Here is a 12,450-nt window from a genome sequence, read left to right on the forward strand (position 1 = left end):
ATCTTTTTGTGGAGTCTTTGGGGTTTTTGATGTATAGGATCATGTCATCTGCAAAAAGTGATACTTTTGCTTCTTCTTTCCTGATATGGATGCCTTTTATTTCTTTCTCTTGTCTGATTGCTCTGGCCAGAACTTCTAGCACCACGTTAAATAAGAGTGGAAAGAGTGGACAACCCTATCTTGTTCCTGATTTATGGTGGAAAGTCCTCAGTTTAGTGCCATTTAATATGATGTTGGCTGATGGTTTATCATATATGGCCTTTATCATGTTGAGATATTTTCCTTCTATACCCATTTTGTTGAGTGTCTTAAACATAAAGTTGTGTTGTATTTTATGGAATGCCTTTTCAGCATCTATTGATAAGATCATGTGGTTTTTGTTCTTTGTTTTGTTGATATGGTGTATTACATTAACCGTTTTATGTATGTTGAACCATCCTTGAGATTCTGGGATGAATCCCACTTGATCATGATGTATTATTTTTTTAATATGTTGTTGTATTCGATTTGCTAGTATTTTGTTTAGTATTTTAGCATCTGTATTCATTAGAGATATTGGTGTGTAGTTTTCTTTTTTTGTGCCGTCCTTGCCAGGTTTCAGTATGAGGGTTATGTTGGCCTCATAAAATGTGTTTCGAAGTATTGCTTCTTCTTTAATTTTTTGGAAGACTTTGATTAGAATAGGAACCAAGTCTTCTTTGAATGTTTGATAGAATTCACTAGTATAACTGTCTGGGCCTGGACTTTTATTTTTGGGGAGGTTTTTTTTTTTTTTTTTTTTTTTCATTTTTCTGAAGCTGGAAACAGGGAGAGACAGTCAGACAGACTCCCGCATGCGCCCGACCGGGATCCACCCGGCACGCCCACCAGGGGCGACGCTCTGCCCACCAGGGGGCGATGCTCTGCCCATCCTGGGTGTCGCCATGTTGCGACCAGAGCCACTCTAGCGCCTGAGGCAGAGGCCACAGAGCCATCCCCAGCGCCCGGGCCATCTTTGCTCCAATGGAGCCTCGGCTGCGGGAGGGGAGGAGAGAGACAGAGAGGAAAGCGCGGCGGAGGGGTGGAGAAGCAAATGGGCGCTTCTCCTGTGTGCCCTGGCCTGAATCGAACCCGGGTCCTCCGCACGCTAGGCCGACGCTCTACCGCTGAGCCAACCGGCCAGGGCTTTGGGGAGGTTTTTAATAGTTTTTTCTATTTCCTCCCTGCTTATTGGTCTGTTTAGGTTTTCTGCTTCTTCATGACTCAGCCTAGGAAGGTAGTATTGTTCTAGGAATTTATCCATTTCTTTTAGATTGTTAAATTTGAGGGCATATAGTTTTTGTAGTATTCTACAATAATTCTTTGTATATCTATGATGTCTGTGGTGATTTCTCCTCTTTCATTTTGGATTTTGTTTATATGAGTCCTTTCTCTTTTTTCCTTGGTGAGTCTTGCCAAGGGTTTGTCAATTTTGTTGATCTTTTCAAAGAACCAGCTCCTTGTTTTATTAATTTTTTCTATAGTTTTTCTGTTCTCTATTTCATTTATTTCTGCTCTGATTTTTATTATTTCCTTCTTCAGCTGGTTTTGGGTTCTCTTTGTTCTTCTTTTTCTAGTTCCTTAAGGTGTGAAGTTAAGTGGTTTACTTGGGCTCTCTCTTGTTTGTTCATATAGGCCTGAAGTGATAGGAACTTTCCTCTTATTTATTTATTTATTTTTTGTATTTTTCTGAAGCTGGAAACGGGGAGAGAAAGTCAGACAGACTCCCGCATGCGCCCGACCGGGATCCACCTGGCACGCCCACCAGGGGTGACGCTCTGCCCACCAGGGGGCGATGCTCTGCCCCTCCGGGGCGTCGCTCTGCTGCGACCAGAGCCACTCCAGCACCTGGGGCAGAGGCCAAGGAGCCATCCCCAGCGCCTGGGCCATCTTTGCTCCAATGGAGCCTTGGCTGCGGGAGTGGAAGAGAGAGACAGAGAGGAAGGAGAGGGGGAGGGGTGGAGAAGCAAATGGGCGCTTCTCCTATGTGCCCTGGCCGGGAATCGAACCCGGGTTCCCTGCACGCCAGACCGACGCTCCACCGCTGAGCCAACCGGCCAGGGCCAGGAACTTTCCTCTTATTACTGCTTTTGCTGAATCCCAGAGATTCTGATATGTCGTATTGTCATTTTCATTTGTCTGTATATATCTTTTGATCTCTGCGCTTATTTCTTCTTTGACCCACTCATTTTTTAAAAGTTTGTTGTTTCCACATTTTTGTGGGTTTTTTCCCCTTTTTTGCAGTTGAATTCTAGTTTCAAGGCTTTATGATCAGAAAATATGCTTGGTACAATTTCAGTTTTTCTGAATTTGCTGATGTTATTTTTGTGGCCCAACATATGGTCAATTCTTGAGAATGTTTCATGTACACTAGAGACAAATGTATACTCTGTTGCTTTGGGATGAAGTGTCCTGTAGATGTCTGTCATATCCAGGTGCTCTAGTGTTTCGTTTAAGGCCAATATATCTTTATTAATTTTCTGTTTGGATGAACGATCTAGAGCCATCAGCGATGTATTGAGGTCTCCAAGTATGATTGTATTTTTGTCAGTTTTTGTTTTTAGGTCAATAAGTAGCTGTCATATATTTTGGTGCTCCTTGGTTTGGTGCATATATATTAAGGATTGTTATGTCTTATTGATTCAGTGTCCCCTTAATCATTATGAAATGACCATTTTTGTCTCTGAGTACTTTTGCTGTCTTATAGTCAGCATTATTAGATATGAGTGTTGCTACACCTGCTTTTTTTTTGGATGTTATTTGCTTGGAGTATTGTTTTCTAGCCTTTCACTTTGAATTTGTTTTTATCCTTGTTGCTTAGATGTGTTTCTTGTAGGCAGCATACAGTTGGATTTTCTTATTTAATCCATTCTGCTACTCTGTGTCTTTTTATTTTATTTATTTATATATTTTTTTGTTTTGTTTGTATTTTTCCAAAATTGGAAATGGGGAGGCAGTCAGACAGACTCCCGCATGTGCCCAACCGGGATCCATTCGGCATGCCCACCAGGGGGCGATGCTCTGTCCATCTTGGGGCGTCGCTGTGCCACAATCAGAGCCATTCTAGCAGCTGAGGCAGACGCCACAGAGCCATCCTCAGTGCCTGGGCAAACTTTGCTCCAATGGAATCTTGGCTGCGGGAGGGGAAGAGAGAGACAGAGAGGAAGGCGAGGGAGAGGGGTGGAGAAGCAGATGGGCGCTTCTCCTGTGTGCCCTGGCCGGGAATCGAACCCAGGACTCCTGCATGCCAGGCCGACGCTCTACCACTGAGCCAACTGGCCAGGGCCTTCTCTGTGTCTTTTTTTTGGTGAGTTTAATCCATTTACATTTAGTGTAATTATTGACACTTGTGGGTTCCCTATTGCCATTTTATAAATTGCTTTCTGTTAGTTTTGTATCTTGATTCTTCTCTTTTGTTTTTCTATCATTTGTTTTTGTTTGTTTGTATTCCATACTTCTTTCCTCTGTTGCTACCTTTTTTAAGTCATGTGCTTCCGTGGTGGTTTTTTCAAGAGTGGTTACCATTAAGTAATGAAAAGGGTACCTACCATATTCATTGTAGTACCCTATCTTATGAGTGTTTCTGTACTTCATCGTCCTTTGCTACTGTTAATCTCTGTCCTCTCCCCTTTTTTTTGCTTTTGTTGTCACAGTTTTTAATTTGGTTTTATTGTGTTCTTTTTTTTTTTTTTTTTTAATTAATTTATTTATTTAGTTAGTTATTTCTTTATTAGTTTTTAGAGAGAGAGGAGAGAGAGAAGGGGGAAGGAGCAGGAAGCATCAACTCCTATATGTGCCTTGACCAGGCAAGCCCGGGGTTTTGAACCAGTGACCTCAGCGTTCCAGGTCAACACTTTATCCACTGTGCCACCACAGGTCAGGCTCTCTTGCCCTTTCTGAGACATAACATCATCTGCTGTCTGATTCTGGACCTCCTGAAGGAAGCTCCAGTTGGGCTACACAAAACACCCAGGTCCTTTGGCCTTTCCTAGGTGTGACTGTTTTCAGTCACAAGCGTTTGGCCTCGACCTTCACTTTCCCAGGATGGGAACAGAAAGTCACCCTGTGTTTCGGCCTTCCTGCACCAGAGTGGGATGCTGGAGAAGACATTCTGTAAAGTCTAGTTAGTACAGAGAAATGTTGGGTCTGGTGAGGACTCTTCCCTCTTCCCCCCCCCCCCCCCCCCCGCCCTGACAGTAAGAGGATTCGGTGGGGGGTACGGGATGCAGGATGTCTGAGACTAACGACCTCATCCATAGCTCCATCGATCGATCGCCCTTACATCTTGCAGTACTCTATAGGTTCTCTCATGCCGCTCCCTCCCTCCCCTCTATTTCCCCCTTTTCTCATGGAATTAATAGAACAAGCATTAGGTAGGTAGGTAGGTAGGTAGGTAGGTAGGCAGGCGGGCGGGAAAGCAGGGAAGCAAGGAAGCAGCCATGCACGCACGCATACACACGCAAACGGAAGGCAGGAAGGCAGGCAGGCAGGCAGGCAGGCAGCTTTATTGTGTTCTTGTTGGAGCTTTTACTTGTGGTTTTGTTTTGTTTTGTTCTTTAATCTGGTTGGAAAACCCCCTTTAGTATTTCCTGGAGTGGGGGGTTTTTGATGATAAATTCCCTCATCTTTTCTGTATTTGTGAATGTTTTTATTTCTCCTTCGTATTTGAAGGACAGCTTTGATGGGTCTAGTATTCTTAGCTGAAAGTTCCTCTCTTTCAGGGCTTTAAATATTGGGGTCCACTCTCTTTTAGCTTGTAGAGTTTCTGCTGAGAAATCTGATGATAATTTAATATACCTTCCTTTATATGTTGTTTTCTTCTTTTCCCTGGCTACCTTGAGAATTTTTTCTTTGTCGTTGGTTTGTGCCAATTTCATTATGATGTGCTTTGGAGTAGGTTCGGTGTTCTGTTTGCTTCTTGAATTTGAGGCTTTAGTTCTTTCCACAGGCTTGGGAAGTTCTCGTCTATTATTTGTTTGAATATATTCTCCATTTCATTTTCTCTCTCTTCTCCCTCTGATATACCTGTTATTCTTATGTTATTCTTTTTGATGGAGTCAGACAATTCCTGTTGGGCTTTGTCATTGTTTTAAATTTTTGAGTCTCTCTCTTCTTCTCTGTTGTGCCTGAAGTTGCTTGTCTTCTATGTCACTAATCCTACCTTCTATCTGACCTGTTCTTAGCTAAGCTTGTTACCTCGTTTTTCAGTTCATGAATTGAGTTTTTCATCTCTGTCTGATTTGTTTTTATAGTTTCAATTTCCTTGGACATATATTCTTTGTGTTCGTTGAGTTGTTTTCTGAGCTCCCTAAATAGCCTCTCTGTGTTTTCTTGTATATTTCTGAGTATTTTTAGGATTTATATTTTTAATTCTCTGTTATTTAGCTCCATGGTTTCCAATATATTAAATTTTTTCTCCATAGATTTTTCCACATCTATCTGTGCTACTTCTCTATCTTTTGTATCCATGATATTCGATTTCCTTTTTCTTAATGGCATCTGAGGGTGGTCTTGTTGATAGCACTAATGAGAATTAATAAAGAATAAAAAGTAAGAAAATAAAATAAAAAGGAAAAAAAAAAAGGAAAAATAATTTGGGAAAAAAACCAATAATAATTTATTATTCCCTCCCCCTTTTTTTCTTCTCTTCCCCTCCTCTCCCCTCCTCCTTAGGAAAATATTGTGATGAACTGTGAATTATATTATGCTAAATGGAACAAAAACTGCCTATAATGGAGTGCCTGAGTTGGGGGGAAGTGTTCAAGGGGCAAAAAAGGGAAGTAGGGACCCACAAAATGCAAAAAAGGAAATAATTTGGATCAAGTATAAAATGGTTTGCTTGTAAGTGATGGTCAACTAAGAGATATAATATGAGAGATAAGAGGGAAACAGGAAAAAGGAAAAAAATAACTATTGTATTAAGTGGAGCAAAAACTAAATAGAATGGAGATCCTGGGTTGGGAGGAATGCTAATGAGTTAAAAAGTGAAATAAAAAGCACCCAAAATGCCACACACACACACAAAAAAACTCGAGTCCAAAATTAAATAATTTGTTCGTGATTGAGGATTGAATGAGAGGAAAAATAAAAGGAGAAAAGAAACTAATAGAGAGGGAGAAATAATAAAAAAGGGAAAAGGAAAAGAAGAAAGAAGAAAAAAAACAAAAAGAGAGAGTGAGAGTTAAGGGTTTTGGAGTGTAACCCTCATGGAGAGTAAGGAAGAAGAAAAGAAATAAAATGTAACACTTATGGTTAGTGTAGTTCAGGAAGAGGAAAGAATAAGAGGGGCAGAGAATAAAAGGACCAAGGTGGAGGAAATAGAAATAATAATAATAAAGGCAAGAAGATGAAAGAAACAAAAAAAAATTAGTGGAACAAGGTATAAAGTCTGTGGGTTTTTCTTGATTTTGAGAGGTTAACTTCTTCCTTTTTCTTTCCTCTCCCTCTTCCTGGTCCATGACTCTGTACCCCAGGTTCTGCCCCTGTGGCACACTTAGATAGAGATTTGCAGTTGGTGAGACTCGAGGGCGATGTCATATATTAGGCTTCAGTCTCGTTGGTAATCAAGGCTTGTTAGTGTTTGCAGGTTCCGACAATGAGAGAGTCCATTTTCCTGGATCCTCTTTCCTAGTCTCTCCTTCCTAAATTAGCAGCCTGATGATCCAGCTATGAGGCTGCTGCTGCCTCTGCCTGGGGAGTAAGAGGCTCAAAGAGCTGGCAAATCCCCACCCTATCCACACTCAACGCAGGGCTCTGGGTAAGGCTCTGGCAGTCAGAGCTGCCAGAGTAATCAAGCGGGGCTGGGAGCCAATTGCTCTCAAGGTGACTTTTTTTTTAAATTTCTTTTATTTATTCATTTTAGAGAGGTGGGGCAAGGGAGAGAGAAAGAGAGAGAGAGAGAGAGAAAGAGATAGAAGGGCAGAGGAGCAGGAAGCATCAACTCCTATATGTGCCTTGACCAGGCAAACCCCGGCTTTTGAACCAGCAACCTCAGCATTCCAGGTCGGTGCTTTATCCACTGCGCCACCACAGGTCAGGCTCAAGGTGACTTTCTATGAGCCTCCAGGCCTGTTCAGCACGCCTAGCACTCTGTGGGAGCACTGTCCCCAGGCTTTCCTCACTTTGTAACCTGTTTTGGCTGGGAAGAAGATGCCCTAGTCCAGAGGTCCCCAAACTTTTTACACAGGGGGCCAGTTCACTGTCCCTCAGACCATTGGAGGGCCAGACTATAAAAAAAAAACTATGAACAAATCCCTATGCACACTGCACATATCTTATTTTAAAGTAAAAAAACAAAACGGGAACAAATACAATATTTAAAATAAAGAACAAGTAAATTTAAATCAACAAACTGACCAGTATTTCAATGGGAACCATGACCATGGCTAATGAGATGGTCAATGTGCTCCTCTCACTGACCACCAATGAAAGAGGTGCTCCTTCCGGAAGTGCGGCGGGTTCCAGATAAATGGCCCCAGGGGGCCGCATGCGGCCTGCGGGCCGTAGTTTGGGGACCCCTGCCCTAGTCGCTGCCTGGAGTACAGGAGGTCTTAGCACCTGCCAAGTCCCTCCTTTTAGCATATATCCCCAAGTCCGAAAGCTCTGCCAATCAGAAGTTGCCCCCACCCCTTTAGCAAGAGGCACTAAAAAATATCACGCCTCTTGTCTTAGACTGCTGAACTGAGAGAGATCTTGTCAGTTAGAGTCGCGTAGGTCAGTTGGGAGGTGAGCAGACTGTGGGTTTAGCTAATTTCAGCGATTGGATCCACGGATCTGCTCCAGAAAGGATTGCAAGCTGCCTCCTCACCCCTCCCCTGATGCTTGATTGTTAGTTTGAATGGCTGGGTGAGGCGCCCCGCCCGCCTAGAGAAGCTCGGGCATAGGGAAGTTCGTTTTGGCGCATTTCCCGTGTGCTGCTCGTGGCGCAGGCGTTTGCTCATGGTGCGCGTTTGCTCGCATGGGCTGATTCACCACAGGCACACTCTTAACTCGGCTTGAAAGAACGTCCATGCCACAGCCTAGCTTCCTCCATGCCCTTAGGCCCCCCTCCCCAGTTCCAAGTGAAAGCAGCCTTTGCTCAGGTTAGTGAGGAAGGCAGAGTGTTTCTTTGTCCAACTTATTTTCCTTCAGGGTTGATTATATATTTAGTCAATTTTTCGCTTGATCATACCGTTGTGTTCAGTGTGTAGAACTCCCATATGCTCCAAGGATAGATTTTTCTTTCTCTAGTTGATGAACTTGTTGAAATTTTGAGGAGATTTGTCAATTTCGCTCCTCACGGCGCCATTTCTCTGACGTCACTCGCTTTATATTTTCTTAATCTTTGATATACATTGAGAACATTTTCTCCCAGCAGTTCAATTTAGTGGGGTTTTCTCGCTGTTATGTTGTCTAAGAAGTAGTTATTATTTGTGTACATGAAGGCAGTTGATTTCAGTAGGTTTAATTTTTTTACATATACTGTTATGTGCCTGAATTTTTTGAGTTAATTTTATCACTGAATTTTCTGAGGTTTTCCAGATTTACTCTTTTAAGCAAATACTCAGTTTTACTACTCCTCTTCTAATTCCATCTTGTTAGGGAAATACCAACTAATGCTTATTTTCTTCAGTGTTCTTTTTGAAAATCAGGAATAATTATAATTTTTTTATTTTTTAAATCATCACTGATGTTATAAATCTTATGATTTTTCCTTTACCTATTAATTGGGTGTATTTTCAGTTATTAGGGAACTTTTAAACTAATAACAGACATACTGTAGAATGTTAAGTCCATTTGACCTTTGATAAATCATAATTTTGTGTTGTGGTAGTTTGTTTTACCTCTTACAGTGGTAATAATTCATTCTGCTATGTTGCTGCTGAGGTGGGAAATGGATGTGTGTGTGTGTACATATGTATGTATGTGTGTTGATTCCATTCTGTTTTGGTTTGGAAAGCTCTGATAGGAGAGAAAGTATGGGCTTTAGCGTTAGCATGATTTTACATTTTAGTTCTTGAACTTAGTGTTCTGTGAACCAAAAAATACTACTTGACATTTCTTAGCTTTGGGTTTCTTCATATATAAAGAGGTGTAGTAGTGGGTGAGTAGGGGCTTGTGACAATACAAAATTCACAGGTGGGTCCAAGTTTTGTGGGATATGAAGTTTGTATTATTTTAGGAACCTTTCTTAATAACTTGAAGTTATAAATAGGCACAGGGCCTTGCTAGGCAATTTAAATTGAAATCCTCTGAAACTTAAATTTCATTAGCTTTATGTTAATACTGTCTCTGTTTACAAAGGTGTTTTTGAGAGTTAATTGAGGTAATACATATAAAACATTTTATTACTCTGATTTTAAGTGTATTTGAGTATAAAAAGCAGATTTTTCAGCCAGGGCCAGTTGGCTAAGTGGTAGAGTGTCTGCCTGGCATGTGGAAGTCCCAAGTTCAATTCCCAATGAGGGCACACAGGAGAAGCAACCATCTGCTTTTCCACTCCTCCCCCCATCTTTCTCTTCTCCTCCCACAGCCATGGGTCTAATGCAGTGGTGGTCAACCTGGTCCCTACCGCCCACTAGTGGGTGTTCCAGTTTTCATGATGGGCGGTAGCCGAGCAACCAAAGTATAAATAAAAAGATAGATTTAACTATAATAAGTTGTTTTATTAAGATTTATTCTGCCAAACTTAGCGAAAATCCGACATAAAGTACTTGGTAAGTAATTATTATTATATGCTTTAACTTGCTGTATGTAACTCTGCTTTATAAATTTTATAAAGTAACTTCCCTACTTTATAAATCACCATTACTGTGGAACCGGTGGGCGGCTAGAAAATTTTACTACTAACATACAAAAGTGGGCGGTAGGTATATAAAGGTTGACTACCCCTGGTCTAATGGTTCAAGCAAAGTCGGCCCCCGACACTGAGGATGGCTCCATGGCCTTGCCTCAGGCGCTAAAATAGCTCGGTTGTCAAGAAGTAGAGCAGCAGCCCCAGATGGGCAGAGCATTGCTTAGTAGGGGGCTTGACAGCTGGCTCCCGGTCAGGGCAAATGTGGGAGTCTGTCTCTGCCTCCCCCCTCTCACTTAATAATAATAATAATAATAATAATAGTAATAAAAACAAAACATATTTTCTACTTAGTGGGTCTAGTATGATAGACCTAGAAATCTGTATTCCTGAATTAACATTGTGCTCACATTTTGAGAAATGGTGTTTTAGAATATTTTGACTTTGCATTTTGCCTATTCAAATGAAGTAAACAATGGTAGATCTTTATTTGAGATTTGGTCTTTTGAGTTTCAGTTCTCAGTGGCATTTTCATTATTCATTGTTGATGCACCTAATATAAATTAATATTAGAGGGAAAAAAGGTCCTGTCTCAATTTAAAAGTACTGGCTTATTATCCAGGACCAGAACTTAAAGTAGAATGTAGCTATTAGAGTTGTGCAATCAGATAGTTCTTTGTTCCCAGCTCTTCTCTTTCTTGACTTTAAAAAAATACTTGATGTTTTAGAGCAGTTTTACAGAAAAAGAACACAGTAAGTACATTGAGTTCTCGTATACTCCCTTGTTCCCTGCACATAGTCTCTCCTATTAGTAATGTTTTGAATTAGTGTGATACATTTGCTATAGCTGATGAACCAATTGTTTACGTTTTAGTGAACTAAATTCTATAGTTTACATTAGGAGATACTCTGTTGTGTAATTCTGTGCGTTTTGACAAATGCATAATGTTATGTATCTACCAGAACAGTATTGTACAAGAAAGTTTCACTGTCAAAAAACATCCCCTGTGCTATATACTTAATCATCCCATCCTCCCTCCTGATCCACTGCCAACCACTGATTGTTTTACTGTTTCATAGTTTTGACTTTCCCAGAATGTCATCTAGTTGGATCATACAGTATATAGCCTTTTCAGATTGGATGCTTTTTAGTAATAAGGACATGTTCCTCTGTGTATTTTCATGGTTCCATAGCTCATTTCTTTTTCGTGCTCAACAATATGTCATTGTTTGAATCTACCATGGTTTGTTTATCCATTCGCCTATTGTTGGACCTATTGGTTGCTTCCAGTTTTTGGCAGTTACAAAAAAGCTGCTATAGACATCCATGTGCAAATTTTGTGTGGATATAATTTTTCAATACATATGGGTAAAAGCAAAAAGCATGATTATTGGATATTCTATCTTTAGATTTGTACAAAACTGCCAAACTGTCCTTCAAAGTGATGGTACCATTTTGCATTTCCATTAACAGTGAATAGGGGTGGGTAAAACGGGTGAAAGGAGTCAAAGGTATAAACTTCCAGCTATAAAATAAGTCATGGAGATATAATGTACAGCATTGTGACTGTAGTTAATAATACTGTATTGCATATTTGAAAGTTGCTAAGAGAGTAATTTTTTTTGACAGTGTCAGACAGAGGGACAGTTAGGGACAGATAGGAAGAGAGAGAGATGAGAAGCATCAATTCTTCATTGCAGCACCTTAGTTGTTCACTGATTGCTTTTTCATATGTGCCTTGACCGAGGGGCTGCAGCAGAGCGAGTGACCCCTTGCTCAAGCCAGAGACCTGGGTCTTCAAGCCAGTGACCTTTGGGCTCAAGCCAGCAACCATGGGTCATTTCTATGAGCCCATGCTCAAGCCGGCGACTTCAGGATTTCAAACCTGGGTCCTCTGTGTCTCAGTCTGACGCTCTGTCACTATGCCACTGCTTGGTCAGGCAAGAGAGTAATTCTTAAAAGTTCTCATTACAAGAAAAAAATTATGTGTGATGTATGTTAAGAAGACTTATGGTGATAATTTTGAAGTATGTACAAATATAAATCATTATGTTGTACAGTATACCTAAATTTTAAAACATTCACTTCTTCCTAACTTTATCTATAGATTCAACACCATCCCATACCAAATTCTAGCAAGATAGTTTTGTGTGTATTGACAAAGTATTCTGAAGTTTGTATGGGCCTGGCCTATGTTGGCACAGTGCATAGAGCATTGACCTGGAATGCTGAGGTTGCTGGTTCGAAACCCTGGGCTTGCCAGGTCAAGGCACATACGAGAAACAATCAATGAACAGCAACTATGAGTTGATACCCTTACCCCCTCTTCTCTCTATAAAATCAATACAATAAATAAAATTCTTTAAATAAAGTTTATATGGAGAGGAAAAAGACACAGAATACTGAAGAAAAGAAAGTTGGAGGACGGACACTACCTGATATTAAGACTTAACCATAAATCCACAGTTTTTAAGACTGTGTGGTATTGGTGAAAGAACACTAATAAATCAGTGGACCAGACTAGGGAACGCAGCAACAGACCAATACAAATATATTCTACTCGTCTTTGACAGAGGGGCAAAGACAGGTCAATGGACAAAGCCCAGTTATTTCAGCAAATGGTGTTGAATCAACTGGATATCCACATGCAAGAAAAGTG

At 40.8% G+C, this 12,450-nt stretch overlaps 1 protein-coding gene across 5 annotated transcripts in view; it reads left to right on the forward strand.

Moving 5' to 3' along the window:
* BRWD1 (bromodomain and WD repeat domain containing 1) overlaps positions 1 to 12,450 on the forward strand; it is a 152,577-nt gene that overhangs the window by 71,455 nt on the left and 68,672 nt on the right. The gene's annotated exons all lie outside the window — the stretch shown is intronic.

The sequence above is a fragment of the Saccopteryx bilineata genome, chromosome 2 (genome assembly GCF_036850765.1).
Source record: "Saccopteryx bilineata isolate mSacBil1 chromosome 2, mSacBil1_pri_phased_curated, whole genome shotgun sequence".
Lineage (NCBI taxonomy): Eukaryota > Metazoa > Chordata > Mammalia > Chiroptera > Emballonuridae > Saccopteryx > Saccopteryx bilineata.